This window comes from Hordeum vulgare, chromosome 3H (assembly GCF_904849725.1).
Source record: "Hordeum vulgare subsp. vulgare chromosome 3H, MorexV3_pseudomolecules_assembly, whole genome shotgun sequence".
NCBI classification, from domain to species: Eukaryota; Viridiplantae; Streptophyta; class Magnoliopsida; order Poales; family Poaceae; genus Hordeum; species Hordeum vulgare.
Window position 1 is genome coordinate 509,410,143 of NC_058520.1, and position 12,681 is coordinate 509,422,823.

The 12,681-nt window shown below is 42.3% G+C and overlaps 1 pseudogene; it reads right to left on the reverse strand.

The window, feature by feature from the left end:
* Positions 1-8,319: 8,319 nt before the first annotated feature.
* LOC123440328 lies at positions 8,320-8,778 on the reverse strand (annotated as a pseudogene).
* Between the last annotated feature and the right edge of the window lie 3,903 nt (positions 8,779-12,681).

Sequence of the window (12,681 nt, forward strand, 5' to 3'; positions counted from 1 at the left end):
AACACTATTTTCTTTATTATTAGGTAGAGATTTGAATCTTCTCTGAATTCTTATATGCATGATTTCATATCTTAGCAAGTCTCTTCGAGTTATTGGTTTGGTTTGGCCAACTAGATTGGTAATTCTTGCAATGGGAGAAGTGCTTAGTTTTGGATTCAATCTTGTGGTGTCCTCACCCAATGACAAAGTAGGGGTAGCGAGACACGTATTGCATTGTTGCCATCGAGGATAAAAAGATGGGGTTTTCATCATATTGCTTGAGTTTATCCATCTACATCATGTCATCTTACCTAATGCGTTACTCTGTTCTTCATGAACTTAATACTCTAGATGCAGGCATGATTCGGTCGATGTGTAGAGTAATAGTAGTAGATGCAAAAATGTTTTGGTCTACATGACACGGACATGATGCCTATATGCATAATCATTGCCTTGTATATCTTCATAATTATTCGCTTTTCTATCAATTGCTCGACACTAATTTGTTCATCCACCGTATTATTTTCCTTCATGAGAGAAGCCTCTAGTGAAACCTATGGCCCCCGGGTCTATTTTCCATATTATACTTTCAGATCTATAAACCAAAAATACCAAAAATATATCGCTGCTACTTATTTACTTTTTTTTACTTTTAGTTCTAGCAATATTTTATATCTATCTCTATCAAATCTCATCCTTGCAAATAACTGTGAAGGGATTGACAACCCCTTTTTAGCGTTGGGTCCACGTGTTTGATTGTTTGTGTAGGTGCTAAGATTGGGGCCTTGCTTGTTCCTCCTACTGGATTGATACCTTGGTTCTCAACAAGTTGAGGAAAATACTTATCTACTTTGTTGCATCACCTTTTCCTCTTCAAGGGAAAACCAACACAAACTTAAGAAGTAGCACTCGACAAAATGCCAACACACTCAAAAGGGCTCCAATGCTTATGCAACTAGACAAGAGTAGGCTATGGTTTAGGGAAAAGCTGTTAGACAAGGTTTTAGGATGAGGGGAGCAACTCAAACATGCAAAGAAAAACCATGCCACATCTGGACATGCACTCTAGGTGTTTGTTGAAATGCAAAGAGTTTTCTCGCATCCCAACTTTCCAGGGTGATGTCTCTTTAGACACTAAGAAGAGTGGTGTGGTTAGTTTGGCAAAAGCAAAACTTGTTAATGAATTTTATTTTAGAAAATAGTTCTGGTCAGGAAGGTGAGGCTACTAAGTCATGCATTTAAAATAATCTAATGGGGCTAGAATCTTGGACTTAAGGTTTTCATAGGGTGAACTACCAACAGTAAAAATCCCAAGGGCATTTGAGCAATTAAAATTGGGGTTGTAGTTCAAAACATCAAACTGGACCAGAATAGAAAAGGGGTTGTTTTGCTAAAGAAATTCAATACACATAGTTGGGTTGTTATATAAAAGTGAGTCTCATCCATCCCTTGACATATCCAAATTTTTGTGAAATTTTTAAATGAGGTTATCAAAGGGTTGCAGTGCAAAAGAGGTCCTTAAAGGAAATAAAAGTCATTTTTAAAAAGTGAAACTTGGCAAAATATTTATAAAAGGTCTTCGGTGAATTTGTCAAAAGAAAAGACATGTTTTGATGCAATCACTCAAGTCCCATCATAATTTTCAAAGACTTCTACATGAAGGAGAAATTTTATAATTTAGTGAAAAGAAGTGGTTCTGAAATCAACAGAAAATCCAGAAATTTAAAATTTTAAAAACATGACCAAATTTTAATATATCTCCATTAAATTAAATAAATAATTAACAATTATTTGAAGCAATGACTCAAGCACCAAATGATCTTCAAAATGCTACGTGAAAATGAAAGTTTTTTGGGAAGAGGCTCTCAAAAGAGCCATGAAGCAGTTTATTTCTCAATTTTTTTATTCTAGGCAATATTTTAATTTATAAATATTTTATTAATTTTTTGGGGTGTGACAACCAACTTATGGTTCTCGCACAAGGATAACGAACTTCCACTCATCCTATGCATGGTTAGTACTTTGGTGATGCTTTAATCCTTCACATCTCTCTTTACGGACTTTTTCCATGTCAATTTTTTTCTGACTTTGATCTTCATAAGAGTGGCTAAGTTTTAACGTTGGCTCGTCAAACCTATCACAATCCTCCTCCTTTGTCCAGGTTTAGGACCGGCTATGTTGAGACAACATAGACGGGGTTATTAAAAATTGAAACATAAAACATAATTTTTTAAAATGTTGATCGTTTATAATTTTTTGGTAATATTTTAAAAATGTTAAACATGTATTAAAATAATGTTCATAATAACCAACAATGTACATTTTGTGTATGGCAAAAGTAGTCATCAAACACATTCTTTTTAAATGCTATAATAATCTATTTTAATTAATCGTGTAAAAATGTTTGTATGATGTATGAAAAAATGTAGAACGTGTATTAAAAAACTTATAAAAATATAAATTTTAAAAAATGTTGATCATGTATAAAAATGGTAATCATAAATTTTAAATACATCATGTATTAAAAATGTTCCTGATATATACCAAAAATGTACGATATGCATGAAATAAAATAGTCATCAAACGTATTTTTAAATGTAAATAATGTATTGAAAAATGTTAAGAAAGTATCAAAAGCTATTCTTGATGCCTACGTAAAATATCGAAATATGTGTTAAAAATGTAGACATATATGAAAAAAAGAGAAAATGGCGAGAACTAAAAAAATGAAAGAAAGAAACAAAAGAAACGCCTCAGAAACAAAATAATAATCAAAAAGCCATGAAGGAACAAAGGAAAAACTAAAAAAACAAAACAAAACCAACAAAAAATGAAGAAGGAAAAAAAGGAAAGAATAAACCTAGTACAAACCAAGTAACCAACAAGATAAATCATAGAAAAATAGAAACAAAGAAAACCGATAAATAAACAGAGAACCAAAGACACAAAGAAAACCAGCCGAATTGGGCCAACCCATTTAGCATATGCATACATGGTTTACGAAACATTCTAGAAGGTTCTTGGACCGTTTCCTTTTTTTCTTTTGCTGGTTGTAGATGCTCTAAGGATCACATGATGAGTTCTTGATACCACCGTATAAAAATAGTGTTGATCTTACATCTAGTGTTAAGAGACAACAACTATGATCTTGATTTCCCAACTATTATGGAGAAAATAAATACTTCCTTTGTCCCAAAATTCTTGTCTTAGGTTTGTCTAGAAATGAATGTATCAAAATACTAAAATGTGACTAGATACATTCATATCTATACAAATCTAAGACAAGAATTTTGGGACGGAGGGAGTACAATACTAGCACATAGAAACAATACACGAAGTTTCATCTACGGAGCTCAAATGCACCATCATAAACCATATTCTTTTTTATGTTTTTTTTCTGATTTTTGATACAAATATCGTTGAATGTTCTATTCGGGTGCAAAGTTTTGTGAAGAGAAAACATTCCTAATGCTATGTCGGAAAACAAAATGATGCTCAAACACACTATTTTTTTTAGAAGATCAAAAGGGCTATTTTTGAAAGCATTTTCAAGCATCATTTTTCCGTCTAGAAAATTAGAAATGCATTCATCATGAAATTTTTCAGGTCATAGAAACAAGAATGGTTTTGCCAGAAAAGTTTAGTTAATTTTCATTTCACCACTCATGACAGATGCATTTGAGCTCGGTAGCAACGAAAATCCATGAAAAAAAAGTATTATGAAGAGTAAACATGTTAATACGGTATATATATTTTCCAGCCCAAAACGTTTTTTCTGACAACTGCCTACGGAAGCTTTGACGAGCGCCCGGCTACCAATCGAACTGGGGGGAAAATATGACAAAAATGACCCCTGAGGGGAAAGAACTCACGAAGTGACCCCTCGGGGAAAATATGTCACCCGGCTGACCCTTTTGTGTGGCGCCCGACACCTAGGCGCCACACTACACTGTGTGACGCCTAGCCTTTCGGTGCCACACCCCCCGACCACCTGGCAGAGAGGGCCCACCCCCCACGCCGTGTGACGCCTAAGCCTCAGGCGTCACACATTGTAATGGGTGGCGCCGAGCGCTTAGGCGCCACACAATGACTTATACAGCCACGGGCCAGCCCCCCTCCCCACCCCCTCCCCATTCCCCTCCCTCATTCAAACAGAAACAGGAACGGCGGCGGCTGGCTCTCTTCCAATCCCTAATCCCCTCCCCCATCTGCTTCAGATCTGGTGATTTCTTCCTTGGATTGATCCCCCAAGGTTGGCTACTAGGTAATCTCTTCTGTTTCCCATCCTTCTATCCAAGTGGAATAGGTTTTTGTTGAGTAGATTGATTTGAGTAGTTAGGATATGAATTCTTAGGATTTGACTAGTTAGGATATGAGTTCTTAGGATTTGAGTAGTTAGGATATTAGTTCTTAGGATTTTAGTAGTTAGTATATGAGTAGATTCATATGAGTTCTTAGGATTTGAGTAGTTAGGATATGAGTAGATTCATATGAGTTCTTAGGATTTGAGTAGTTAGGATATGAGTGGATTCATATGAGTTCTTAGGATTTGAATAATATGTAGATGAGTGGATTAGTAGATGAGTAATTTTTTGAATATGAGTATTTTTTTGTGATTTGTATGATGGTGTGGCTTCTGAATAATGTTTATGACGTTGAACACCGGGCCTATTTCATGTCGGAGAAGAAAATGGTAAGTAGATCATATGATAAAAAAACATGTATTTAATAAGCACTTGATATCACTTACTCCTATCTGTTTGCAGGAGCTTACGCCCTTGAAGATCCGGTCTCATGGGGCATCGTCTGTAATGCAGTACGATGAGCGGTACACCCCATACATCGAGATGACAAGACTCCTTCCATTCATTCAGCTTGTGAGTCGGTCAACGCCCAATCTGAACGCTGTGGCAGTCACATCACTTATTGATCGTTGGAGGCCGGAGACACATAGTTTTCACCTTCGGATCGGAGAGATGACAGTTACTCTTGAAGATGTTTCCATGATCACCGCACTTCCGATCGAGGGGAAGCCTCTTTGTATGAGCACTGATTCCGAGGGATGGCGGCAACAAATGGAGGCCCTTATTGGTATGTCGCCGTAGGAGCCGGAGGTAGAAGATGGAGGGAAGAAAGATAGAGTCTCGGCCGGCGCTCCTTTCACTTGGATTGCTGCGAACTTTGCTCATTGTCCTGAGGACGCAGATGACGAGGTGATCCAGAGGTATGCTTGCGTGTACATGTGGTACGTCATCTCTAGGACTATCTTTGCTGACGGCACTGGCAAGAATGCTCCATGGATGTGGCTGAAGGTGTTGACTGTTTTCGACAACAAGTTCAGTTGGGGCTCGGCCGCACTGGCTTACTTGTATCGGCAGGGAATAAATTGTTAATATTAAGTACTCTCTGTTATCTTTTTCTGCTAAACTGATGCATGTTTGTTGTTACTTGTAGTTGGACGATGCTTGTCGCAAGACCACAAAGGACGGTGGAGTTGGTGGTTGTATGCTCCTACTTTCAGTATAGAGCTGGGAACGCCTACCTGTTGGACGCCCTAAAAGCTCAAAGTGGAATACCTGCGATGACCACGGCAACCCTGTACGGCTTCCTACATGGGCTTACAAGTGGGACTTGGTATCGGAGGTGGCAAGCCAAGTGAACCTATTGTACAAGAAATACACCAACGAGATGGATTCGCTTACCCCCGAGCAGGTAAGATGGTTTCAGAGTTGACTTCCAGCTTTTATGTTGTGAGTAAAATGGATTGTGCCTTTTATGTTGTGTTGTAGGTGGAATGGCAGCCATATGGTGCCGGGCCAAACTTTGGTGATGCACACACGTTCGAGCTCAATCCACTATGCCTGCAGGAAAAACATCTTTGGCTAATGCGTTGTCCCCTTATATGCAATTGGGCGGTTGAGTTTCATCTCCCGCATTGTGTGATGCATCAATTTGGGTTGTTTCAGCCACACCCGCCGGAGTGGGTGGACACGGACACACAGCTTCACAGGTAACAAAATCATGCACAATAAAGAAGTATTGATTAGTTTTGTTCTTAGTGTTGAGCGAGCTACTGATGGGTTTTGTTAAAAGCAGGTTGGATAGGAGGAGGCAGCGAAAGATCAAGGATTGGCATAAGCATCATAAGAACTATGTCATTATGTTCGAGCAAAGTGTGCACGCAGCTTCGAGTGCGCAACAAACCCAGCACCGCCAACATTGTCCGCTTGCGTTCAACAACTACCTAAGATGGTTTCAGGAGAGTACTCGTGTCGAGATTTGTCCGCCGGCTTACGAGGAGGACATATTGGAAGAACCCACTGAGTACGATGCACTTGCCCAAGGCGATTACAACAAGTTAATTCGCGAAGGGTACAAACTTCCTTCGCCCCTGTCCTGAACTTTGTGGTAAGTGTGCTCACCTATGTTAAGTATGAATGCTAGTACACCTATTCACTTGCATGTCATTGTCTTGTGATCATAGCGCAAAGAGGTCAAGAAACAAGCTGATGAGTCCGAAGATATTCTAGATAAGACACCTCGAGGGAAAAAGGGAGAATCTGCAGTTCGTCTTTTCATAAAGGTGTTGTGCCATTATTATTATTTTGCCCACGAATGCAACATACGGTACCTTATATATGTCATTTATATTTGAATCTAACAGGAACAGGGCAAGAAGTTACGGCGCCTATCCAACATTTTATTTTGCCGTGACCCTGAATATGTTTCACCTTCGAGATCCGGTTCATCCGAAAGAAGTACTCTAGACGATTCAGCTTCTTCGGGCGCTCGTATGGACGATGGTGACATTACCTCGGCAGCTAATACCCAAAGAAATACTGTAGAGGATGATGTTGACACTCTTGAGGTATGACATAGCCATAAAACATTGTGCACTTTCAACCTTCAACTTTGAACTTTCAACCTTCATATGTATTAGGTTGCGGACGGGATGACGTTGAAGGCTTTCCAACGCTCCACTTACATGTTGAAACCTAGGAAGGAATTTAGGCGGTACTCACCGGATGATTATGCGAAAGGAAAGAACCCGGTCGCCGGGGGCTCTCGTTTCTCAAGGATGAGAAGCATGGACGATGAGGATGACGATGACGATGAGTCGGATGACCCGGAGCAATTTGTAGTTTTGAGAAGAAAGAAGCTAGTTTCTAAGAGGGGACGAGGCGCCAAGATGTGAACCGGAGCCATTTGGAGTTTTCAATCATTTGCACTTGTTGGTGTTGCACTTGTGTTGTGAACCATTTTACTTTTGTTGTGAACCATTTGGAGTTGTGAACCATTTACTTGGTGTTGTGAACCATTAGGAGTTGTGAACTTGTGTTGTTGGTGTTGATGTTGCACTTGTGAACAATCATTTGCACTTGTTGGTGTTGCACTTCTGTTGTTTGTGTTGCACATATGTTTTAAATTTCTGTCAAAATATATGCTGTCAAAATATATGCTGTCAAAATGTTGTATTGCTGTCAAAATTCAGCTTCGAGCAGGTTTTCACATGTGTGGCGCCTAAGCCTTAGGTGCCACACATGTGTAAGGCTTAGGCGCCACACATGTGAAAACCTGCTGGAACCTTTGAGCACACTCTTTCCCGTCACCTTTTCCTCCTCCGTTCCCCCCAAATCTTGAGCACACCCTTTCCCGCCACCTTTCCCTCCTCCGTTCCCGCCAAAATTTCCACGTCTTCTTTCCCGCCACCTTTCCCTCCTCCGTTCCCGCCAATATTTCCACGTCTTCTTTCCCGCCACCTTTCCCTCCTCCGTTCCCACCAATATTTCCACGTCTCCTTTCCCGCCACCTTTCCCTCCTCCGTTCCCGCCAATATTTCGACGTATCCTTTCCGGTCTATAAAATGAGGCATTGGACTGCCTTCCTCCATCATCCAGCCTCACTTGAGAACACTACCACCGCTTTAGTCAATATGAGTTTGCCTTGCTCGGATCAAAGCATCAGGCCTAAGAAAATGAAGAGTGCGAGTTTGCCTCGGGGGGTGGAAGCAGTTCGATGTTGGTGCGGTGATCTTTGCAAGGTGAAGGAGTTGGAAGATTTTTCAGATTGGTTGGGCATGAAGTTTTTCATGTGCGCCAATTATGAAGTTTGAAAACTGCAGTACATAGTGTTTGAGAGGAGTTCAAATATACATCACAAATAGTGCTTGAGGAGTTCAAATATACAACACAAAGAGGGTGGAGTTCAAACATACATAGGGTTCTTAAAGAACATACGTCCAAAAGTGCATACATAGTGGAGTTTCATAGTAAGAAAGCGCGCAAGCGAACAAGGTTCAACAACAAATAGGGTTCAACAACACATAGGGTTCAAAGATGAAAGCGCGCATGAGAATAGAAGCATCCGGCTCTATTGGGTCGAGCAAGGCCCCTTTCCCTTCTTCTTCTTCCTCTCTTCTTCCTCTTCCTCTTCCCTTTTGCGCATTTTTGAAGCCTCTTCCTTAACCCTCTCCGTGAAGCGTTGATGCTCCCGCTCTCTCTTTGCTGCGCCCTCTGCCATCATCTTCTTAAAGTTAGCTTCATATTATTTTTTACGTTTCTCTAGCGTCTTCCTGTCATTCTCCTTTATCCTAGCCTCATATCTCATGCGCTGAAGTTCCATTTGCCACTCCTCATCCATCCTTGCCTTATGCTCCTCATCCTTCTTCTTTCGCGCTTCGGCTGCATCCTCCTCTCTCAACTTCTTTGCAGCCCTCTCCATCAACCGCTGCTCCTCATTGGCTGCATCCTTCTCCTCCCCCCACTCCGCTTTTGCCTTGTTGGGTTGAGAAGCGGCCATACCTACAAAACATGCATCAAAGCTCATAGTTAGTAAAATAACACACAAAGGAGCATGAAAAACAACATGATAAAGATAAGTCAAATATGTGACATACGGAAATGGTCCTCGTAGGTATCCACGCATACCAATCCTAGTAAGTCCACCACCTATCCCACCACTGCCTCTAGCACCGCCACCACCTATCCCACCCCTGCCTCTAGCACCACCACGACCTATCCCACCCCTGCCTCTAGCACCACCCCTGCCTCTACCACCACCACTGCCTCTAGCACCACGTCCTCTAGTAAGCCCAAGTCGGCTAGGAACATGTTGAGTAGGAACTTGTTGGGTTGTGCTTGCTTGACCCGTCCCTTGTTGGCTCGTGCTTCCTTGACCCGTCCCTTGTTGGCTTGAACTTGGTTGGTTAGGACTTGGTTGGCTTGACATGGAATCATTGTTTTTGGACTTCTTCTTTCGCGTTGTACACCTTCTTGTGTTGTGCCCTGTTACACCGCACTCTCCATAATGTGATCTCTCAGTAGGCTCTTGGAATTGTTTGTTCCCAATTTCTCTGCCACCACCATGGCCCCATCCATCCATGTCTCCTCTAAAACGCTTTATCTTTCGTCTTCCCAGTTTCACAACCTTCCACTCTGGGTCGGGCCATAGTTGTACTCCATGATACTCCGGCCATTGTGATTGGTCAAAGTATGGTTCAAATCTAGGAGCCCATGTATGCTTCATGGTCATGATCGAGAACTCGGACTCCCTCACGGTTAGTGGATGGTTGACGTCCACATTCCTACTGCGAGCTGCCGTGTACAAATGCGAGCATGCGAGATGAAGCAACCTTGGCCTCCCACAAGAGCAATCACACAAGGATAAAGATACCTTGAACGCTCTGTTTCCGTGTTGCTGGCCATCGTTTGTCGTTCCTCCGGGCTCATTCACTTGGTATGTCCAATCCTCGTTGTTGTACAGGGTAGCCGTTTGGGAGTCAGCCTTCCGTGATTGAAATACCATCCATTTGTCAACCTTTGGTGGAAACTGGTACTTGTACTTTTTCTTGTTCTCTCCCGCAACCAGATCATCTGTTTCTTGCGAGTACTTTAGAAAGTATGCTCTAAACTTGTCGAATGTGTATTGAACTATTGCCGTCACCGGCAACGCACGGACACCCTTCAACACCCGGTTGAAGCATTCTGCCATGTTACTTGTCATTTGACCATATCTTCGGCCATCTTCGTCATAAGCTCGTGCCCACTTGGCCCGAAGTTCAGTGTGCCTGTTCAGAAACTCAAGCCCACCTGCATCAAGTTTTTTGTTTACAAGCAAAGCATTGTACAATCTTGCAAATCGTTTGTCCGAAAATGCTTGACAACAATCTTGAAGATCATCCGCCAACTCCTTGCTACCACATGCCCGGTAGAAGTTTGCACAAAAATGCCTCATGCACCATCGATGATGCAAAGGAGCATGGCCGTGAATGACAATGTCAACCGCGTTAAGTATGCCTTGATGGCGATCCGATATGACACGTATTTTCCTCTCAAACGGTAATACTTTGGTTCTCAAAATATGCAAGAAACATTCCCAGTTAACATTGTTCTCTGTCTCAACCAAAGCAAAAGCCAAAGGCATCAACCGGTTATTGGCATCACTTGCTATTGCAACCAACAAAGTGCCCTTGAATTGTCCGGTCAAAAACGTGCCATCGATGGAGATGACAGGACGACAGTGCTGAAAAGCCCTCACACATTGCTCAAATGCCCAAAATGCACGGCCAAATACGCGGACCCTATTTCCATTGAGAATCCTTGTTTTCTCCCCATACGGCTCGACCACACGAACCATGCCCGGGTTAGTGTGGGCAATAGCTCCCAACAACCTAGGTATGCGGTTGTATGCTTGCTCCCAATCACCATACAACATCTTGAATGCGGCTTGCTTTGCTTTCCATGCCTTACCATATTTCACCTCGTAGTGAAAGAGGGCTTTCACAAGGTCTTGTACGCTTTTTATGCTCATTGTAGGAAGAGAGGAGATGGAGTTGGAAAGCCTATAAGCGATGAACTCGGAGGTGAGTTGTCTATGGCTTTGCGACGAAAGGGCACCATCAACCCTCTTGCCTCGACACATGTGAGGCATACAACTGACAATGTTCCATCCTGGCCCTCCTTTCCATGGTCTTGCACGGATAATCCAAGGACACCCTCTATCCTCACATGCAACCGTGTAACGCAGCTTCATGTTTGAATGAACAACTTTGTGTGGCCTATAATGCGTAACAGAATATTCATCCAACCACATCTTCAGTTCAAAGAATGTTTCGAACTTTGACCCCGGCAAAATAATATTCTTCCCATGTGTGTCCCGATGAGAAGGTGGCCTAACTCCAAACAATATGCCTTCGCCTCCGTCAACCACGGCTTCATCCGCAAAGCTAAGATCCTCGAACAATGGTTTCCAGTGATCATGCTTTAATACCTTCGTGAAAGCTTCAACCTCCTTTGCCGTGAACCCTTCCTCATCAACTTCTTCATCGGGACCCTCATCGTCAGAATCAGAGGCATAGCCATGTGAGTACGGAATAGAATGGTCCATTGTCTCTTGCAAATTATATTTGTCCAAATCACCAAGATTGTTGTCATGAAGAACATTACCATCATTCTCATCATCATCGTGCTCATCATTAGCCTCTACCAATGGTTCATGTTCAATGTTGACCTCTTCGTTGGCCTCATCGACACAAGAAATAGGTTCAATGTTGGCCTCTTCGTTGATGGGTGCAGGAATAGCTTCAACAATCGAAGAGGCAACCCGGTTCAAATCCAACAAGTTAGGAACATTTGTTTTGATGGCAAATAACTCTAGAGCCTTATCTAGTGATTCGGCCACCGTATCCTTGTATGCAAGCCAACGTTGCTCGGAGTTGACACACATGGTCTTCCAACAAATGTGCATTCCGAATCCCACATTATGCCTACCATCAAACTCAACTACATCACTAGGGTCCATCCAATTCAAATCCTTTCGGACTTGTTCCAACAATTCACCATAGCTAGGACACAAATCGAACACCATGTCAAGCTCATCCGGGTCCGGATCAATACTGCCTTTTAAAAAGGCATCCTTGTCCACGTGATGAACATAAACACATGTTCTTCCCATCCCTAAACAAGAAAACATAGAACTTTTTTATAAGCAATCATACAACTACAATATCTACTTACTAACTTCCAAACATCCATAACCCTAACACCATCATAAAACTAACACAACCAAACATCCCTAACCCTAGCCTAACCATAGCCTAACCCTAGCCTAACCCTAAAACAACCATAATGCAAACATCCAAACAACCCTAATCATAACACCATCATACCCCTTATCATAACATACAAACAAATACAACAATATCATATACATTCCACATTTCATGAAAAACTAGGGTTTCCTCAAATTTGCAAAAAAAGACCACAAGATATTTTTCTTTGGATGAGAATGAGGGGAGAGGTGGAGATTACCTTAGGGGAGTGATTGGACAACAAATGCCCGCTCCAAACCTTCAGATTTGGTGAAGGATTTGAAGAGGGGCCCGTGGCTGGGAGAGGGGGCTGGGGGAGGGGAATGAGGAGGGGGTGGGGAGGGGGGCTGGCCCGTGCCTGTTTAAGTCAATGTGTGGCGCCTAAGCGTTCGGCGCCACACATTACAATGTGTGACGCGTGAGGCTTAGGCGTCACACGGCTTTCTGCCAGGTGGTCGGGGGGGTATGTGGCGCCGAACGGCTAGGCGTCACACAGTGTAGTGTGACGCCTAAGTGTCGGGCGCCACACAAAAGGGTCAGCCGAGTGACATATTTTTTCCGAAGGGTCATTATTCAGTGAGTTCTTTCACCCTAGGGGCCACGCTTGCGAAAAC